The sequence below is a fragment of the Lygodium microphyllum genome, chromosome 23 (assembly GCF_053477565.2).
Source record: "Lygodium microphyllum isolate KBCC chromosome 23, Lygodium_microphyllum_v1.1.10, whole genome shotgun sequence".
Taxonomy (NCBI): Eukaryota; Viridiplantae; Streptophyta; class Polypodiopsida; order Schizaeales; family Lygodiaceae; genus Lygodium; species Lygodium microphyllum.
In genome coordinates, this window is record NC_141157.1 from 21,697,908 (window position 1) to 21,720,453 (window position 22,546).

Here is a 22,546-nt window from a genome sequence, read left to right on the forward strand (position 1 = left end):
TTAAGCACTGACATAGAAAAACAATGTCAAACAAGTTCCTTTTCAACAATTGATCTTATTTATCAGTCTTTAGGCTATTCCATAATCCGCCCAAAGGCAATTCCAGCAATCCTTAGGGATCACTATTCCAAGTTTCCGCCCGTAGACTAGTATGCAGGCCTCGAGATCCAATCTCGAGCCACATCGGCCTCTTGTGCAGGGTTTGGAGGCAAGGGATTTATGGCCAGAGCCCCCTCTGGCACCCAAGCATCCTCCTGCTCCAAGTAGCACCCACGGAGAGACCTCTCATGGCGGGTTCGGTCCACGTACCCGGCACGGCTAACAACCCCCTTGGATAGGGTCAGGCAGATAGTTGGGGGTAACTGATGCTACCTCTCCCTCCAGGCTTTCAACCTGAAGCATTAAAAATTTTCCAACATTAGTTCCTTGAGCAAAGAAGAACAAGCAGTGCTCCTAACTGTACAAACACAATCATTCCAGTGGTCGTTTGTATGTATCGAGATCTAGCTCAATTATATCTATATCTCTAATTCTGTCTTGATCTTCTATTAGCTCATTCAGAGTCACTTGGTAGATGTCTTCTCTAGTGGACCCCTCTCTCGATTCATTGCTTGATGAAGTCTCACTACTAGAAGGATCATGTAATGCATGTAATTCTATCACAGACGTGGGTATTCTCTCACTTTGAGGAGATTTAGGATATGCATCCACTATTACACATCTAGCACCTCTGGCAAAAATAATACGACCAATGGGTATATGAACTTGACAATCAGATTGCAAGATCCATCGCCTTCCTAATAATACTTGATAGCTTCGTTGCCCTACAAACTGAATAAACCGAAAGTCCAAAATACACTTCACATTAGAAATAGTCACATAGACTTTGGCAATGCAATTTTTGGGTTGCCTTAAACTATCATCAACCATCCAAAGAATTATGAAGGCATCCTTTTGAATTTCCAATCTAAGCCTTTTCATCAATTTTAAAATCATAATGTTGACAGATGATTCTTTACAGAGTCAGAGGGGGACTGATTTTGCGTTTGTACAGGCATTGCAGGTAAACATGTCTATAGAGACTGATTTAGAGTTCTAGGCAATCATGGATAAGAAGGTGCCTGTCCTACCGGCTCTTCCATTGGATCAGGAGCTGCTCGCATGAAAGGGATGCATTAAGCATTATGGTTTTTAGGAAACTTTAAATGCATTTATTCATTTGTTTCACAAATTTTAGTGCATGCTGATTAATTGAAATTACTCACACTCCCGTCGACAAGGGTAGTTGCAATCTTCTTGAACGTATAATGCATAACTTAGAAGATGATATCATGCTAAGAAGGATAGAGCTTATGTCGCATGTTGCACTTATGATTTAAATTCATGGACGTAATTTGTATAGAGGATAATCTTAGACGCCCATTGAATGTTGTCCAAAGAATTGCAATGCATGGAAAGGAAACTATGAACTTTGCCAATTGCATGCGAGGATGCTTGCATTTTAGGTCGGGTTAAGTGCTGAAGGAAGGATTAATTTAATGTTGGACTCATGGCATTCGCTCATGCATGGAGATATCTTGTCAAAGTTTGAAAGCATCTTCATTTAGAATATTAAAGCTTTGATTTCGTTGCATCAACGTAGGGTTTATACGAGTTAGCACTGAATTGTCAATCATTAGAGTTTAGGCAAGGAAAAGTAACGATCATTGTAGAACTTATAGCTGCATAGAAGGAAAAGGTCTATGAATCGCATATTTGCATGGAAAGTTATATCTTGCAATTAATTGCATCTCTAAGGAAAGATCACCTCTTATCGTTAGGCAATTAAATCACTTGTAATGGTGTAACTCAAATGATGGTCACCTCAATGCGCTAGGTAGAGCTAAGCCGCAATAAAATTCTGCCTAGTATCGCACTCGAAAAACTGACTTAATTTTTCCGACCTCAAAGGTCCTACCCACATTCACGGAATGCTAGGGTTAGCTAAACACCTAAGGATCAATTGGCTAATACTAGTCTTTCGTTTGAATTTAGAAACCCCAGGGCCATATGTTATCGGCCTACTAGGGTTACGGTTGGGTTGGGTCAAGAGGACATCCCAAGCCCTACATCTTGACCAAACGTATCCTTGACCAAGGAACACCATTTGATGGGAGAAATAATCCCACACAAGTCAGGTGCGATACCTATGCAACAAGTTGTAACGTCACATGGTTTAGTGTTTAAATCACAAAATAGATTTGCCACTCCTTAGAACAAGGTTGGCGAGTTCTATGTACAAGTCTAAATTGCAAGAGGATGAGTAGTCATCCTGCTACATCACCCTTCCTTGAGGCTGATTTGCCAAGTTAGGGAAATTATGAATGGCCTAGCAAGAAATTGACCAATGAAGATAGGACAACAGGTTTGTCCAAGATTTATTGACCTTAATATAAGGAACCTAAGGTGTTTGTTAATTTGGGTTAACAGGGTATAAACTCTAACCCAAGGATAAAAGGGTAAACAAGCAACTTAGCTTACGAAACCCTTGGGATCTTGCTAAGTCGTAATTGATCTCGGATCGAATGTTGGATGTATTCAGAGAAAAGGATTCACACCTTAGCAGTTGGCCGTGGGACTAGCTTCCAATCCATAGCCCAAAATCCTAGGGTACCACTATGATAATATTCACTATTGATTTGCTATGTAAGAGAACATAATTGATTACCTAGCCTCAACATCTAATGGAAATTACTAAAATTCTTATATCAGATACATAGCATTGTGAAACAGACTCACATTGCAATTTTTCACTTCCTCATAAAGGACTTTTGAAGTTATGGCTACTACCTCTCCTATACCAATTGAATAGAGTGATCTAATCAAATCACCTTTAGAAGGTTACCTTTGAATGTTAGAATAAATTAAAAAGACAACCTAAAGAAATTGTAATTGAAAGTAGCAGGCACCTAGATTTTGCCAATGGTAACATTGAAATAGCCCTAGACTATCAGATCACCAAATTTTCAAGAATTGATAGATTTCCTAGGTCTACCTACTATCTTTTGGGCCTTAGAACCTGAATTGGTTGTGGATCCTCCATTGTGGTGAACTTGACTATGAACCATCTTGCAACTTGATGGTATACTTCCTCTTGTTCCACCCAAGAAGGATTGATAGGTTTGTTTAGTGGAAACTTGAGTTGCTTTCTAGAGTAGGTTACCATATCCCCTATTGGATCTAGAATTTCTTCAATTTTCACCATACTCCTAGAAGGCATGGATGCTTTATCATGCCCTTTCTACTTTTGAGCATCATAAGCTTGGGTATCGCGACATTTCAATTGCTAGTGCCCTTCTCACATGCATAAGAAACATTGTCTTCTAGAGGGGTGGGGAGAACTACCTCAACCAACTTGACCTTATTTACATCCTTCATGATCCATGCCAAAAGATCTTATTGTGTAAGAGATTGTTGGTATTGATTTTGTTGATGGTCTCGGTGCACTCCAGTTGGCAAGCTAATTTTCTCTTATGACTTGCCATCTCCTTATGCATGCCATTGGATAACATGAAATATATTGATAAACCTTCATATTATGAGAAGTCTTGAAAGTCCCACACCATCACTAATCTAAGCCACAATCAATCATCAACAACAAGTGACCTAGACTGTTACACTTGGTGTTTTTACTACAAACATGTGAGTGCCCTTTGAGGATTTGTGGCCCTTGTCCTTATTCTGGGACTTTTTGGGTTTCTTTCCTTCCTCCTCCTTAGATTCCTTATTATTGCTACTACTGCCCTCCCCAGAGTCTTGATCTAATTTTGAGTTAATATAATCTCAACTACAACTTTTATGAATGGACTTGCTAGACTTGTTTCCCTTCCCTTTCTTATTCTTGGAAAGAACCAATTCCGCCCATGGGCTTGTTGAACAAAATGGTTCAAATCATTGGCCACTAGATCTTTTGTAGCCAATGCTTTATGAATATCATGGTCTAACCCTCTGACATACATGGAATGTAACATCTCTCCCGTAGACTTATTAGCCATGTCTTTGAAACTTCTTAGGCTCCTTTTGAATTCATGATCATCTAAGGATAGAATTTTTTTTATCCATGGAATAATCAATTGTTTAAATCCTAAATGTATACAATTAAGACTAATTAAAAATTGAAATACATGTACTCACATGTGAATGCTATCACTATATAATGTAATTCAAGTCCTACTAGTTTACAAACAAAATGATGAAATTAAATGTAGTTTACAAGAAATAAGGGAAACATTAAACCACATATTCAAACTAATGACCAATAAATGCTAGTAAATGAAAATTTCAAAGTCAAAGGCAACATAGTCGAATTAGCATAAACAACAACCATATCATGAACTAACATTGCCCAAGCTAGGATATTAATATAAGGGTAACATTAAACCACATATTCAAACTAATGACCAATAAATGCTAATAAATGAAAATTTCACAGTCAAAGAGAACATAGTCGAATTAGCTTTAAAGAACAACCATATCATGAACTAACATTGCCCAAGCTAGGATATTAGTCTATTAAAGACAATCCCATATATTTAATACTATGATCTAACCTAATGCTTTATCTCTAGGATAACTATAGCCCATAAGAGGACCAAATATCCAAGATATGAAGCACTTTGTGATTTTCCCACAAAACTAGCAAACAATTAAAGATTACATCTTGTTCTCACTAGAACAAGTAGCATGGTCTTGTCTACCTCACGCTTTGGTTCTTTGTTTTTAAGTATGTTTATGCAAAGAATGGAACTAGGCTCATCAAAATATTCTCAGAACCATCCACTCAATGCATGGGATACTCTCGAGATTTTATCTCATAAGAAAGGTTTTCACCCAAGAATGATGCACTCCCCAAGAGACTCACTTGAAAGTTAATGACAAATGTAGTCAAGATCCTCTATTTATAAAGACCTTTTAAATGTCTAGAGAGTCCATTTGTATTTTTGAGTAGGACAATGGGCCTACCTAAAATTAAATAAGCTTGATGAAACAATCAAAATTTAGCATTTTCTTGACAAGTTAGTCGTCACAATTAGTTCCACCTAGTTGACATTAAATTTAACGTTGTCACATGAGTGGTGATTGGTGGAAACACCTAATACAACCCGAAGACAAGAAAAGAAAGGATCATGTGGTAAAGGTTTGTGGCTTGGTATTATAACCACTAGATGTGATTCCTCTCAATTTTGGACTCTTGGAACAATCTTGATGGTATGCCAAAACAACTTAATCCAAAAGATTTACCTCCAAAACACCACCCCACCCCAAACAAAGCATTACAACCCACTTTTTATGAAGCATCCAAGGTACCAGATATCAAGATATCAAGGGCTAAGCTCATCACATGAGAATCTTTACACCCTTAAACAAAAGGAGACCTAGAGGTATTCAAACATGATTTTATTTATCAGATGGAATTGTTAGCTCATATGCACTATAGTATGCTTCTTCAATTGCATCTCACCATAGACCACAAAATACTAATGTTTAACCTTTAGTAGTGACACACAAGTTTGGGATGGAATCCTTAGCCTTGAAAAAAAATCCTTTTATAATAGTATGTTGTTGAATTCTTGAAGTAGGCACAGTGGCCTCTAAGCAATCAATTGGTTTTCTTATACCTTTCTTTCACGCTTAGTCTAGGTTGGCCATTGACTATAAAAAATGGATCCTAGGATTAGTTCCAATAGATGTGCTCTCGATATGCAGCAATTGACTTTCAATGCAAGCCACCTCAGAATTCTGCAAGTCAATTCCCTCCATACCCATAGAGATCAAGCACCCACAAGAAGATTTCCTATGATAGAACCCCACTCGAGATCACGATGGACAGTGGCCACCCTCAAAACTAGCCCAATAGTCCAATAGGTAGATAGGACTAGCTTCAAAATGACGACCATCTCCTCTAATCATGATTGTAATATTGTGAACCCTCAAAACATGCTTACTAGCATGCTCCTCAAAAGGAGATCATCTCCTTATTTAATATTGTAGTCTCAATTTTCCAGCCTCCCTTGAACACATATATTTCCTCTTGAAAATCATGGTGAGATAGCTTACATCTACCATGGGCCACCTTTGCCAAACATGCCAGCTACCAATACGTGAAGCAACGACATCTGTATATGTTGTGGCATCCCACTCGGGATATTGATGGCCTCTATCATCCCTCCATCACATTGATTTCTCTCTCCATCCTAGCCATCGACTCCCTTAGAATTAGGTAGGCAACTCCAAAGAAATCATGATGCAGTCCATCCATCATGCTGCCATCCCACCTCCATAACACATTCCATGATGCACTGTAAACAATGAGAACTTTGTGATACAGTGATGATCACAACCATTACCTCTTCTTGATTGACAAATACAACTAATCTGCATTGATTGCAAGTCCTCTTAAATAATCCATGACAAGCTCTACTAGGGTCATAATCTATTGCTCTCAATCATGACAGATATGGTCACCCCTCAAAAAATCACCTCAAGGCCATACTTGGTCCCTCATGATCATGGTGTGTCTTCAATTTTAGCCCCTACATGATAGGAAAAAAATTATTTATGTATTCTAAGTCAAGCTATGCCAACATAGGTTGATTTTTAGGAGCATGTTTGGCCTCATGCAATGTTAAATATTGAGCTCCTTTAGCAAGGAGCTGATTGTACACTTCGGATGCTAGGATTGGTAATGGATGTGATAAGTCTATCCATGAGGACTTATAGTTATCTAGGAGGCACCAAGGAGCTAGTGGGCTATGGCCATAATTTCTTGGGCATACTACAACTTGCCTAATGACCAAGAAGTCCATTATAGGTCTCCCAAAAGCTCTAATACTAGTTGAGGGTAGATTAGAGGATTTGCTTTTAGGTGGAGTTTGACTTATGGACTAGAAATGGATAGAATAAAGCAAAGATTGTACATATTTCTCTTGTAATAAATATTCATGCTTTCTCAAAAAAAAAATTCTAATTCTACTTTTTGTGTGCTAATATTACATGAAGGAATATATTCTAACATGTTAATTAAGGAATTTATTCGTAAATGTCAAATATAATTATGATAGAATTAATTAGCAAACTAAAATTACTCCTTTGAGAGAAGTGGGTGGGTGAATCTTTAGACAAAATCATCCTAGAACAAGGTGATCTTAGTTAGCTAAGAGGTTTTCCATGAGAGACCTTAGAGTAGGAAATTTTACGAAGAGCTGTACATTGATTGTCCTAGAGTATCATCTTAAAACCAAACCCATTGTCATTATAGGGGCCTAGAGTAAGACTTTATCCTATAGATAGAGGGGTTTATGTACCCAAGTCCTCCTTATTTCTCTCTTTTTAAACCAAGTGTGACACTAGTATGTTTCAATTTGGAATATCTTGCATATAAAGCTACCCAAATGCAATAAAGTGAAAAATAGAAACTTATTTCTAGGGAGAGAATATGGGGAGATACTCTAGCCACACTCACATGAATATAAGTTGTAAGAGGATTATTTTTTTGAGCAAGCATTCATTGAGTAATATAAATCTTCTTAATCTCCAACCTATTTGCTTTCAGCTTCCATGGCTTTCTCTTCTTTCTCTCTCATATTCTTATCTTTCTCTCTCCTCAAACAAAATTTCTCTCTTCCATTTAGATTTTTTATCTCCTCTTATAAGTGGTATTATAAATTAGGCTTTTGATCCATTTGATTTCTCCATTTTTAATATATTTTGCCCTACTTTTCTTTAGAAAATTTAAGGTGACAAGTACACCTAATACATGGGAGGGAATTGCAGGCCTTCTATACAAAGAAATAACTAACTTGGAAGATCTCATAGGAGTCTTGGACAAATTTTCCATCAATGTGGCCAAAATAGTAGGTCATGGACCAATTTTCAATCATTTTGATAGGAATTTTAGAGAAGTTGTAATAAGTTGTCACTAGTTTTAAAATTTAGGGGGTTCTCTTTCCCTTTCTTCAAGTTTTCTCGCAATTTCCATGGATGAACTAGCCAAGAACTCCTCTCTCTCTCAAACCTTGGTCTATTGAGGTCATCTAATACTTGAGTTAGCTTCTTCTTATAATTTCTAGCAAGGAGATAAACAATAGTGAAAGCATCAAATTGTCTTTTGTTGCCTACCAAGAATAGCCCAAATAATGTAGTGCATTCTAGGGGCTATCCCTGATCTTCTCCTATTGCTCTTTAACTCCCACACTAATGTCTGATATCTAGGCTTTATGTGCCAACAATAATTTTCACCATTGTGCATTCTCCTCACTACTTTTGGCATATTCCTCCTCCTAAAACCCTAGGTGTTGACAATAAACAATAGCCATGAAAGCTTGCTTGTAAGCTTCAATTTCTCAATAATATCTTGAACAATATACTATTTTTTAGCCCAAGGATTTATCTATATCAAATTTCTTGAATAAATCAAAGACATTGAATAATATTCTGTGAATGGAGCTTCCATGTATTCAAGATTTGGGAAAAATGGTTATAATGCATCAATTTCTTGCCTCTTATACTTGAAGATTATCCAAATCTTCCAAGGAGTGAATATTGATGTTTATTCATGCTACATTAACCATATCAATGGAACTATCTATCTTTAGAATGAGAAGAAGTAGGAATGGAGTTGACATCCATCATTCGGTTGTGAGCATCACTAAGATACAAAGATACTTCTTGCTTCATTACTCCTTTTTGAGTGCTCTGAGTAAATGGTTTCAGCTTTTTAATACTACCATCAATTGCCACATCATCAACCCACAATTATTGAGTATTCATGTATGATTGCCAATAGGTCACACATAATTGATAATTGCTAGCACCCAACTAAGCAACACAATTTCTAGAGAGTTAGTACACAATTTTGATCATCACTCACAATTACCAACCTCTTGCACACAATTGCAAATCCAAGTTACTAAAGTTAGTTCTCAAGTTGCTTTAAGATCCCTAGCTCCCATTAAATCTTGAGAATATCAAATGCACATAAGAGAGGAGCCGATTTACTACAAGATTTGCACTTGTTTGATACTTGAAAAGATTACAAGTTTATTTAATACAAGAAAACATGCACTCATAAATCAAAATTATAGCAAGTATAAGAAGAGGTAAATAATAATTGTGCATAATAGCTTGGATGATAGTTGGATTTGATTAGGTTTAAGGTGTACGTCAATTGCAAGGAGCATAATCTTAAAAACCTACTAGGGCTACATGATACTTGAATTTAAAGCCATAAGGTTGAGACAAAAAAAACCTAAAAGGACAATATTAAACCCAAATAGTTCAAGGAAACACAACCTCTCAAAAAACTAAACTCATAAGAACAACATCCTAAGTTGAACTACCCTATAAATAAGAAGCCAAAAACATTGAAATTGAGGAAAAGCTAGCTCATACATATAAAAGAGATTAAGAAACAAATTGACAAAAGAATACCATACTAAGATACTCAACAAGAAAGCTCTCAAGAAGATTAATGATACCTATAAAAACAAAAGAAGACCCTAAAACCACCCAAAGTCTAAATCATGTGGGAGAGTAGTACTAATCAATTAGGTTAATCAAGATCCATGATACATGTGCATGCACTTGGACAATGGATTGGAGATCCCAACTACTAAGGAAGGTAGGATTCCTATAATGTGAAAGGAGTTGGAGATTGGAGATACACTTGTTCCTTCACTAATGGGTAAGATAGTCAAAATCATGGACTAAGAGACCAACAAATGTGAAGCTACACCATAGACAGAGAAATATATATGGGAAATGTCGTAGCCCTATTTGATCGATCCTTTCCTTTTCAATTGTAATTCCAATTCTTATTTGCTTATAGAATAGTATGTAATTGTTATGTTGACATTCCCACTGAGAAAAAAGGTGGAATATGGGGGATATAGTGGAACAAAAGATAGGTGACCTTCACTCGCTAGCAAATAACCTAGAGGGGCACACAACCCAACTTGGGGAGGAACTTTGCAAGCCCCTTAGTGATTCAAAGTCCATGTAGAGACTTCCATGTAGAGAGCCTTGGCTCAATATTATATCCCTCATACAGGTACCACATATGGAGAAATGAATATTCAAGCTCCCACAAAGACTCAAGGCTCTTGAAGACTAAAACAAGGTCAAATAGGGCATTTATAGGGCACTCTAAGGTTCTTACATGTGATTATAGGTACATCATTCACTCTTGGAGGTGATACAAAGGTATTAAAGTTGCAGATGAGTCCTATTGAGGTCCCCATAGGGTTTAGTGACTTGGAGTAGCCTTCATACGGGGCATACAACTTGAAATATGGCACTTACAAAGTGTAAACACATGGTGCATGATTAGGCAATTCGGGCTCAAAGTTTTGATCATGGAATTTTTGACTTTAAAACTATTATAGTGTTGAAGTAATCAAATCAAAGAGGGGATCAAGAGCTTTGATTTGAACCCAAAATCTCTGAAATCAGAGTTTTAAAGCTCAATATATAGCCATAATTTTTTTGTCACGAGATCAAGAGCTTTGATTTTAACCAGAAATCCTTGAAATTAGAGTTTTTAAGCTCAAGATATAGCCATCTTTTTGGTAGGGGATACTATAGGTCTCCCTAATATGATAGGCAATGCAAAGGTCCATCATAAGTATACATAGAAAATTACACATCCCATGATGGAATTTACACCTCAAGGAACCCTTAAAGATATTCAAATACAAGGGAAGATAAGTGCACTTAATAATGCTATGTGTGACCATGAGACAAGACATGCTCATAGGCATGCTGAATTGTTATCAAGAATGGAGAAGATGATGATATGTAGCGGCCAAACCAAGTATTTTTGTGGAGTCTAATGGCCAAAAAAATCCTCAATTGATAAAATTCCTGAGTCCAATACTCAAATCATGTCTCAATTTTCTCAATGGACATGATTACGAAAGGGGGACGAGTAGAAAAAAGAGAAAGTTGAGCCAAGTAATAATGCAAGAGTTCCATTTTAGCCCATCAACTCAAATTCCAAGGCATTAATGGAAGGAGAGGCATCACTAATAGTCAATTTGAAGTTGTAGAAACCTCTCAAAGAAATGAAGAATACAATGGGGTTCATTCTCAGTACATGAAATTCTCAATTGCCAAGAAGTCCTCTACCTACAGGTAGGTTTCTACAAATATCTTAGCCACCTTATGGAAATGCTTCTTTTAATATTGGAGGTTAAATTAGTACTTATCATGATCAATTAATGGAAAACAAGTACTTCATGAGAGGGAGCTAAAAGACAAGAGTGTGTTGGTAAAGCATAATGGGTAATAGTCATCTTTCCCATCCAATCTTGAGGAGTGAGTTGCTAAGTTGGAATACTATTTCGATATCTTCCCTAGGAGTGATGAGTAGAAAATTCATTTTACCACATTTCATTTAGAAGACTTTGCCCATACTTGGTGGTATCACATCAAAAGAGAGAATTATTGATGGAATCATGGGAAGCATTTTAGATGCTAATGGCTCAAGATTTTGTCTCCCTAAATGAGAAAGAAAAGCTTGCTAGAAGATGGTATGGATTGTAGCAAAAGATTCTCATTGTGCATGAGTATACCAATCAATTTCTTATATTTATATGGAAAATATAGGCAATGACACAAAGCTCCATAATTATATGTATGACTTACAATATATTTTATTGGATAATGTTATGGCTCAAAACCCCACTACCCTTTTTAAAACTATTGGGCTTGCGAAAATATATGGAAAAAAATATAGAAGAGAGCCTATATTTCATCTCACTTATGGACAACCAAAGACTATTGTAGAGTAGGGCTGAGTTGGTAGCACTTATGGAAACAATAACATACTTATTGGGAGTATAATAATACTTATCTATCCAATATTAATACTTCTAAACTTCAAAGTAATTTCAAGGAAACTCACGTGCCTAATTCAAGGAAAGAAAGGAAAAAGGCTTTTGCTTCAAGTATCTACCCAGACTTCAAGGAAAAACACATAGTTTCACTAATAAATCAACCATGGATTGATTGAAGTATCTACCCACAAATTCATAATATCCCATAAAAGTTTAAGTAGCCAATGGGGTTGAGAAAATCAACATAAAAATGTGCTCAAAGATGCACTTATGTCTTGCAAGTGTGTGCGAGAAGCGATATTTTTGAGCGAGCTTTTTTGGGCAACCTCCAATTCTTATTTCACATAGTCCATTTATTCCTCCTTTTCTCTTGGGCATATATCAAGCACCAGTATTACTCCTCCATTCCCACCACCATCTTGACTACCATTATCACCTCTACCACCACCTACTCCACTGCCATAAACACCAACACCTCCTCCACCACCACCTCCATTGTCACCACTACTACCACCACCTCCATCAACACCTCTATGAGTACTAGTACCACCACCACCACCACCATATCTTACTCACCCCCTCCTCACATCAGCACCACTATCAACAATTCCACCAACACTTGGTTTCTTTCTCCATCCATGTTTCTACCCCTCATGTTAACTATCTCAAGTACAATTTTTCCTCTCTCTCTCTCGCACCATTTTATCACAGCCGACAGTTGTTCCCCTATCACAGCCGACATTTGTTCCCCTTTTGTAGCCATTATCTGGAGTACCAGAGCTACATACGCACATACACATACACGACACTTATCACACTCACAGCACCGTATTTTTAGTTTCCAGTTTTTAGCTTTTCATTCAGCACTTTTATTTTGGATAGCTGGACCTCATCAGTTGTATCAGAGTTTGTCTCATAGGCCAGTTTTGGTCTTTAGAAGACGTTAATATAACTTTCTCTCTCTCTCTCTCTCTCTCTCTCTCTCTCTCTCTCTCTCTCTCTCTCTCTCTCTCTCTCTCTCTCTCTCTCTCTCTCTCTCTCTCTCTCTCTCTCTCTCTCTCTCTCTCTCTCTCTCTCTCTCTCTCTCTCTCTCTCTCTCTCTCTCTCTCTCTCTCTCTCTCTCTCTCTCTCTCTTACTTTCTTGCTCTCATCCTCATCTGATTGGGCTCACATATGGATTGAAGGTATGCATCCATTTACAATGGCCCTTGAATTTCATAAGAGTTTATGGTTAGTATGAGAGCCATTGTGTTAGACACTCTTAGTAGTTAAATTTTTGGGAAATAATAATATCACACTCTTACTTGTTCAATTATGTACATGTACTCTTGCGAAACATGCCCTTAGTAGTTCACATGCGGAAGAGGTGTCACAACCAACACCCTTGACACCTCCAGCACTTTTGAAGCACCTAAAGCTTAGGCTTAAGGAGAAATATCTTGAATATTTGGCCCTCATTTGGCCAAGGAGATGGTGCATCTGACCAATGAACCAGAGATGAAGTTCCTAATGAAGCTTGATCACAAGCTGACAACCAACACACATGCATATGTCTATGTGGAAATTGGAAGGCCAACACTAGAACACACAAAGCTCATAGCTGAACCCCTAACTTGGGATGAGCAACAACATGTTTGCTCCCGCTATGAAGCTGTCACTAAAGGAGTCATAAAGGACATCTCAAAATCCACAGCTAGAGAATTGAGCTTGATACCCTCAGTCTATACTACTCAATGTGTGACAAACAAGGAAAAGCTCGAAGTAATCAAATGAAAAGGGAAAGGACAATGTGACTTTGTGCAGAAATGGTACTCCAACAAAGTTTTGGCAGCCACAATTGGCCACCGACTAATGACACTCACTAAGCAAAGGAAAGCCTTTGGACATCAAGACATGATCCCACATACGTTGCCCCGACCTCATTAAGAGTGTTGGAAATGGTCCATGAGTTCTAGCTTTCTGCCACTATCCAAAAACATCCCTTATACGATAAATTGCTTCTAGAAGAAGAGCTACATGTGGTTAGCAGGCTAGGAGTAGGAAGCATGGTACTTGATGTTAGCGCATATGTCTTTTGCCTGACTCAAGATCCTACAATCCTAGATCTCTATGCTTCCCATCAATACAACCTTGACTTCTTCAGTTGGTTTTGTCCAAGCCTACATGAGAGGAACCCTAAACCATCTCTTGGTTCTACACTAGAGTCACCCGAACCTCTTGAGCAAGAGAAACACAGCTCTAAACACAACACCCGCTCTGATAAGAAGCAATGGAGGCATGTTCCAATGGGTAAGGACAAGAGTCTAGAGAAAACTCCCCAACCAGGAGCAACTACCAATGCAATCGGATGAGGAGCTAAACACAAGGGAATTAGCTAAAGAGCTAGACTCTCCAAGAAGAGAGGCTATGTCCCATGAGGACACACTAGAGAAAGAGAAGGCTGAGGCCCAACCAAGCACATCAATGGCTAACCTAGTTCAAGATCCTAAATCTTAAAAGGATGCACCTCAATTTCCCAAGAAAAAGAGGAGAAAACAATGAAAACAATGTTAGTTGCAAGTGGTTGTAGACGCCAAGAAGATTGAGACCAAGAGTGCTGAACAGATGAGGAATAAAGCATCGAGTCCACCTCCCATTGCCATCTCTCCTAGTGGCGGTGAAACCTCAGACACATCTGTGTGTTTTGATAAATCAAAGAAACCATTACCATCAACAGTTGCTTGCAATGCTCAATCCACCAACAGCAGAACTTACATTGACCAATCAAGAGTGGATACAACACTATCACAATAGGTTGACAAAACTATACCATTCACATCTGAGGAGAACCATGACACAATAACAGCAAAGCCTCAGGAGAAACATGAAAACCCCAAGGACATGAGAAATCCTAGCATTGACCGATCTTGCTCGTCTAGGCCTAAGCCCCTTGCTATGCTAAAGCCTAGGAAAACTCCCAAAACCTTGCATGAGATAGCAACCAAGCAAGCCTTTGTGGAACATAGAAGTGTCACAGAGTGCTTGACCGAGTTGGAGGCTAAACTCAAATTATTCACACGTGTCTACATCCTTGCGGACATAGGCACATTCCCTAAGGAGCAACTTGAGGAGTATTTGTCATATCTGCTAACTTGGGAAGAGTAAGAATATCTTAACGAGCACTATGACAAGCTCCTACATGGAACGCATGCAACTCATCTCTGACAAGGAAGTCGATGAGCTACGCTTAACTGTGACATTCAACGAAGTGCTTTACCAACCAAATCTCTAGAGATAGAGCAACTAAAGTGACAATCAGAGGGTCAAGTCAATTTAAAAAGTGTTGGTTTGAAAACCGTGCTACAATGGCTAAACTTGGAGCTAAGATTATGACAGTCTCAGAGGAGTGATTGGGGGTCTCAAAGAGACCCAACCTATGTGGCGCCAACTTCCTTTTCAATACTAACTACCATTCAAGGTATGGACTTAGGTATGGAGGGGATCTTGAGTTATGTGGAGAGCATGGGGGAGGGAGGAGGCATGTAGAGCAACGTGTGTGGCTATCTCCCCCCCCTTTATACTATATGACCCCTTCTCCCCCTGAAGCTTGAGGGGGAGAGGGAGAAGAGGGCGTGCTGTTGCTGGTGTGAAGAGCCACCTCCTGCCTATTGCCATACTGCTGTCGTCGCGCTGCTGTCGCGCCCTCCCGTCCTCCTCACCCACCATCATCATCATAATCTCCTTCATCGTCGCCAGCACCACCCTCCTCATCATCACCTCCATCCTCATCTTCTCTCTCCATGGTCGTTTTCTATCATTGAAGCATTAGAAGCTTCTTTGGAAGCTTCTAATTTAAGCCTCCATAAGCCTTGTTCTCCATGCCTTCCCTGGGAATTTTAAAACCAAGTCCCTAAGGCCTGTGTCCTGCGCGGAAGGAGGAGATATCGGATAGAAGTAGATTCGATACGCAAAGTGACCCAAAGGAGAGTTGCTGGAACGAAATTACTACGTCAAATGGCCCCCAAAAAAAAGATGTGAGATGCACACGCAGGAGCGGTACCCTATAAGTGTAATATCCCAAACCTCGCGAGAACAAGGCTTGGGCAAAGGATGGGAGGGAGCGGTAACAAAGGCTTATAGGCTTAGTTTTTTTTTTTTGTAGACAAACTCACCGTAAAAGTAAAATGAGCCACCATGCGTATAAGCTAATCATCATCTTCTTTATCTCATCATTGTCTTCATCACTGCTTCCTTCTCATCTCCACACACTTCTACTCGAAGACCCTCCATCATGCAACAGAAAAAGTACAGACATCCTCGATAGCATCACTGGTGGTGAGGGGGAGAGTTTGATACAACGACAGCCTATTGATCAATAGCCTTGCAAGGCTATATAACTTAGTTAAAGGCTAATTCGGTAGGTCTTACGTTTTATAGTTGGGCACCTATAAGAGAATTGAAGATAGAAGTGAGAGAGATTGTGTGTGTGTGTGTGTGTGTGTGTGTGTGTGTGTGTGTGTGTGTGTGTGTGTGTGTGTGTGTGTGTGTGTGTGTGTGTGTGTGTGTGTGTGTGTGTGTGTGTGTGTGTGTGTGTGTGTGTGTGTGTGTGTGTGTGTGTGTGTGTGTGTGTGTGTGTGTGTGTGTGTGTGTGTGTGTGTGTGTGTGTGTGTGTGTGTGTGTGTGTGTGTGTGTGTGTGTGTGTGTGTGTGTGTGTGTGTGTGTGTGTGTGTGTGTGTGTGTGTGTGTGTGTGTGTGTGTGTGTGTGTGTGTGTGTGTGTGTGTGTGTGTGTGTGTGTGTGTGTGTGTGTGTGTGTGTGTGTGTGTGTTGTCAACCTTCATCTTATGCCTTGTTGTATCCACCAAGTGATGCAATGAAGTAGCCACCTCAACATGACATAGAAGAAACAATGCCACAACTAATCTCTACAACTACAATCACCCAATGTCCAAGAGAAGGAAGCTTCAAGTTGGGAAATAAGGCATGATGGATGGCAACAAAGAGAAGTAGTTTGAATTTGAGACATCAATCAAGATGGCTTCGACAATCCCAACCACTATATAAGCTTTCCAAATACTTGAGAAACTTGTATTGTTAAGTAAAAGATGAATTTATATGCTGAAATCAAAAAATATATTAATGCTAGGGAGTGAGAAATTAAGGGAATGAAAGGGAGTCTTGAATATAAACATAGAGTGATCTCTAAGAGGAAACTATAATGAGTTTATTGTTTAACTTGTAAAGATTATTGGAAAATGTGTACTTTTTTGAAACTATGCATATGTGATATGCTTTATTTGAAAACACATAATAGGAGATTTGACTTATTAAACTATCAACTAAAAGAGTAATCTAGATCAATGATATTGGAAGGTCATTGGGAAGGGGAAACAACCACATGAAGCTAAAGTAAACTTGTAAATAGGGACTTATAGATGGATTCTCTTTAAGTGTAAATAAAATATAGAATTCATTTAGAGGAAAAGTGTGTAAATCTTGACATGTGCTTTGTGACCTAAATACTAGGGAGCATAGCATGTATCACCTTATGCAATTAGACTTAAAAGAAGAATAAGTTATTGTGAATTATATGTCTTTGAAAGGATATTCTTTTGAATTGTTAGACTGGATTTTATGATAAGAATTATTCTTTTGAAAGAAAAGATGGCTCTTTTCCTAACCAAACAAGTTGATTGATTGACTCTATGGAATATCTAAGTGACAAATTGCACAAAAACTGTTGTGCCCTCATGGGAGAATATATAGTTACATACTAAACCTCCCCTAAGGTTAGTGGTGAGAGCCCTTTATCCAAGGGGCTATTTGACCACACTGGAGGTTACAACCAACCCCAAATGTGAGAGGTCTCTATGTAGGGAACCCTTGGGCGTAGGAGGAGGTGAGGGTGCAAGGGGGGTCCTTACTAGTAAACCCTTATGCTCCTAAGAACCGCCTAACCTCTACATGACCTATGATGGACTTCTTGGAAGGCCTTGATACTTGATAAGGGTGGATTGGTGAAAGGTGTACATGAGATTGGACACAAGTCTAGAATTCAATGACAGAATGCTAGATTAGCATTGCACCTTAGATAAGTTGTGGGACAAGTACATTGTTTTATAATTCCTTTCAAAGACTTCCTTGACATTGTCTTTATTTCCATGACATAATTTACATGAATAGACTAGTATTTAATGTCTAATTAAGAAGAGAGAAAGTTGCCAAATGCATGATTACCTAGTGTCTTGTCTAAGACCCTCATCAATGCCATTTTAGGGGAATGGAGTCGAGACTATACCTTACTGGTAGAGCGGTCAACATATATTGCTCCCCCTCGTTTCTCACTCACTATGAACCAAGTGTGACATTGATCTGCTTCAGGTTGAGTTGCATTGCAAATGCAGTGGCTCAAGGATTGATGCTAGCTAAGTTGATATGTGGCCTTAATGGCAAATTAGAAACCCAGATCCTTATGGATTATGGCCAGAACCTTTCATTGGGAGGTGGATTGGAGAGGGCCTATGTGACAAATCCCTAAGGACTATCAGATGTGTGGTGTCATTTAGGAACAGTCTCTCGATGCACCACTAAAATCCTATTGCTAAGGGATCCTCAGTTGAGTCATCTTACACATAGTATCAAAGCAAACACGAATAAGTTAGCAATAGCTATGCATGTATTACATTAACATTTTTACTTGTAATTTCAAAAGTGGAATAAATTACTCTTGCAATCACAACTAAACCATACTATGTTGCAATAAACTTTCCCTTGACTTCATTAAGTTATCTTTAAGTTGCATACTTGTGCATAATTAGAGTAGTGCAATGAAAGTATGGTGGGCCCTAACCCACGTCCTACGATACAACTTTTGCTAAGAGCCAATAACCCCTAAGTTCTCTCGTGATGAGGGTATCTCAATTTCTCTAAGGGGGAAAGAGGATGTAATACAGAACCCCATGAGAACAAGACTAGGAGGGGATTAATAAAGGCTTATAGCCTTTGTTTTTAAGTATACAAACTTATCGTAAAAATCAAATGAACCGCTATGCATATAAACTAATCATCATCTTCTTCATCTCATCCCCGTCTTCATCACCAGCTTCCTTCTCATCTCCAAACATTCTACTCATCACACTTCTACTTGGAGACCCTCCACCATGCAACTACAAAAATGTGGACAGCCTTGATGGCATCACTAGTGGTGAGAGGGAGAGTTATATGATGACAGCTTGATCAATAGCCTTGCAAGGTTATATAATTTAGGTAAAGGCTAATTCAATATATCTTCACGTTTTATTTTGCAATGTTGGGCACTCGAAAGAGAATTAGAGAGAGAGAGAGAGAGAGAGAGAGAGAGAGAGAGAGAGAGAGAGAGAGAGAGAGAGAGAGAGAGAGAGAGTGTGTGTGTGTGTGTGTGTGTGTGTGTGTGTTCAACTCTTACTTGAGTTGAATCTTCGATGCCTTTGTATTTATTGAAAACATGTTCTCAAAAATTGACTAAGCTCCATGTGAAGCTTAGGCATTCTTGATATGTCCCAACATAGTATTATCAATTATTGTAAATAGCCAATTCTTCCTTTTTTTTTCATTTTCATTCCATTATTTCCACACCTATAATTCATCAATGCAATCTCACAGGGTTACTCATCTCTAGCTCCTTTTCTTCACCTAAATGAACTCATAAATGCCTTTTCTAATAAGGAAGTTCGTCACACCGAACATCCATGATGGGTAGTAGTTATTATCTAGCTTCTCAATGATGGGGTTTCCACTACTCTCTGCCATTATTACAAAAATTATACAAAATAGCAAGTACATATTTTGCAACCTTTCACAACAAGTGCACAATAATATACCAAGTACATATGTACAAAATAGCAAGTATATATTTTGCAACCTTTCACAACAAGTGCACAATAATATACCAAGTAGCATTTTTTACAGAACGGCTCAACAATACATGTAATCTGCAACTTGTTTACATATAAAAAATATATTTTCTTCTTGGAAAACATCTCAAAACTTACAAATTTGAAATCTGTAACCTATGCATGCACTTTCAATCGGCACAGTCGAAATTGCAATATGCCCGGAAATTGTTGTCCACAGCCTTGTGTGTCTAAAACAGGGCCAAAATGGCCTCAGATATCCAAAAAAGAAGCACAAAGCCTTAAAGGCCATATCTATAGAATATACAATGCTTTCCTCATAGCAAATCTCACAACAATCTGATATTTTCACTATGTCTTGCTTCCTGTGCCTCAACAAACACTATCCAAGAGAAACAATGGAAGAATGGGAGAGCTTCTTTCCCATTACTTTCTTGCTCAAATCTTTGCTTCTTCTCCTTCACTTTGGCATTCAAAACCAGCCTCTCTCAGTAGCGCCACACTAATATTATGTCAAAAATCATGTGGTGGAGGGACTTGCTTGAACTGATATGCCAAACACACACCATACACACAAGAGAAAGCTCACTCAAGAATATAATGAGAGAGATGGAGACCAAAACCTTGTCTTGCTCCTTTCTTCTTCTTCTTCCACACACAATACAATGTACACAAAGTATAGATAAGATACAACATAAAGGAAAGTGGCCTACTATGTCAAACAATGCATAACTGACTATACTAATCAACTGGTGCTATAATTATGCCAACTGTAGGTAGGTCCAACAAACTAAATATAATAATTGATTAGTCAATGATTATGTGAGGTCCATCATCACTGTCCGTACATATTGAGCTTGCCATCTCAACAGAAGACACCAAACCCTACTGTACATAGGTCTTTGTGGTATGTAAACGTATCAAACCTCTATACAAGTGCATGAAGTTTAATGGGGGGGAAAGGCCAATCCCATCACCCAGAAGCAATATCATTGATAGACATGTACAAAGATGATGCAAATCTTATATGGGCTTTATTTTTATACTTCATCCCTATTTTTATTGTGTATTATAGAAGCACTAAATTTCTCTAAAGTCACTCCAAAGTCTCTCTAACATGTGTCCTTGACAAAGTACAAAGTATTTTCTTAACTACCCACAAGCAATACCAATTGGTACAATTGGTTAATGATGAAGAAAACTATATATGGGCCTAATGCTTGTACCTTTGTCCTATTTTTACTATGTATTATAGTAGTAAAATAACTTCTTTATGCAACCCCAAAAACGTCGTAAAGAGGGTTCTTCGAATTCTTCCAACTTGTATGTTAATAGTATTTTGTGAAGGCTAAAATCAAAGAATATCAAAGCAAAGTGAAAGCTAAAGTTTTGGATTTATTTGATATTGGATTATTATTTTCGGAGCTCCCCAATGTATTACTTATGGGTACTTGAATTACTTATTGTACTTATATTATTTTGTGAGTGGGCTCACTCCCATGCGCACTATACCATCACTTGCATTTGTATTTGTTGTACTCGCAACAATAGCTATCTAGGTTACACACATGTATTTATCATTGTATTAGTGTAGCCATAGACTAATAAGGTATAAGTATGCTTCAAGGAATGACTTGCCTAGATGCTAAAAAGTTAGTAGGAGGGAGGGTGCAAACCTAATTCACAATATTGGAAACCCTAAAATGCAAAAAGGCACAAACCCTAATCCACAAGTGTGCAAACCCTAAAGTGTAAAAGGGACACAAACCCTAAAATGCAAATGGGATGCCACCCTAGAGAAGTGACCTAACTGTAATCCTCATTTGTTTCTATGTAAGGGTGGTAGGTCTCAATTGCATTTATCATTTTAGTGTATCCACGTTGCGGAAGCTCTACCAATGCAACTATTGAAGCTTCTATTCTATCATCTTGCCTCCATTGTTGAGAGTGACTGAGAGAAAGAGAGTGAGTGAAAGGTGTATTGAGTGAGGACTAAGAAAAGTGAAGCTATATATCATCTTCTTTACTCTTCTTCTCCTTCTTTACTAGCTTCTCAACTTTTGGTATGCTCAATGGTGTGGATGCAAAGAAGTGACAACATCGGATTGTGTTTCTTAGTCATGGAACCATCTTCAATTCTTCAAGATTTTGGACTATGATCCAAGAAGATAAGATATGTGAGTTCACTACACCTCAAAGCTAGTATTGTATTCTTAATTTGTTGGGATAGAGAGGAGAATGCGTGGTTAGTTAGAGCACAGTGTTGAGAGACAATATGAGATATTATCGCCAAAGTGAGTTGCAACTTCTAATAGGAAATAAGTCCATCCAATGTCCCAACTGTGCGTTTAACCTAATAAATTGCCTCCATTACCAAGACAAAGGACGGTATAACCACCGAGGTTCTCACACTCCTACTATGCGTAAAAATAGGAGGCCTGTCCTCTTGAGTGGATTTTATTTATGGGGTATTGATCATCCACACATGCAACTTGCAGACTCCAAAATACATGTGGCAGCTAGGCTAGAAAGGCCAAATCAAAAGGAACCAGTTTGTCAAGTTGAGATTGGAAAGAATGGATTTGTTAGACTAGACAAAAACAAAAAATTCAAAATGAAAAACACAACAAAAAAATTTTTAAAAACACCCAAAAAACACAAAAATGTAAAAACATAAACAAAACTCAAAACTCAAACTTTTCTTCCTTAAACAAACCATGTGATATTAGTGTAAATTGAAGATACATCATGCTTGTCATGCTTGTTGGGTTATGGTGTATTGAAGCTAAAACAACTCAAAAAAT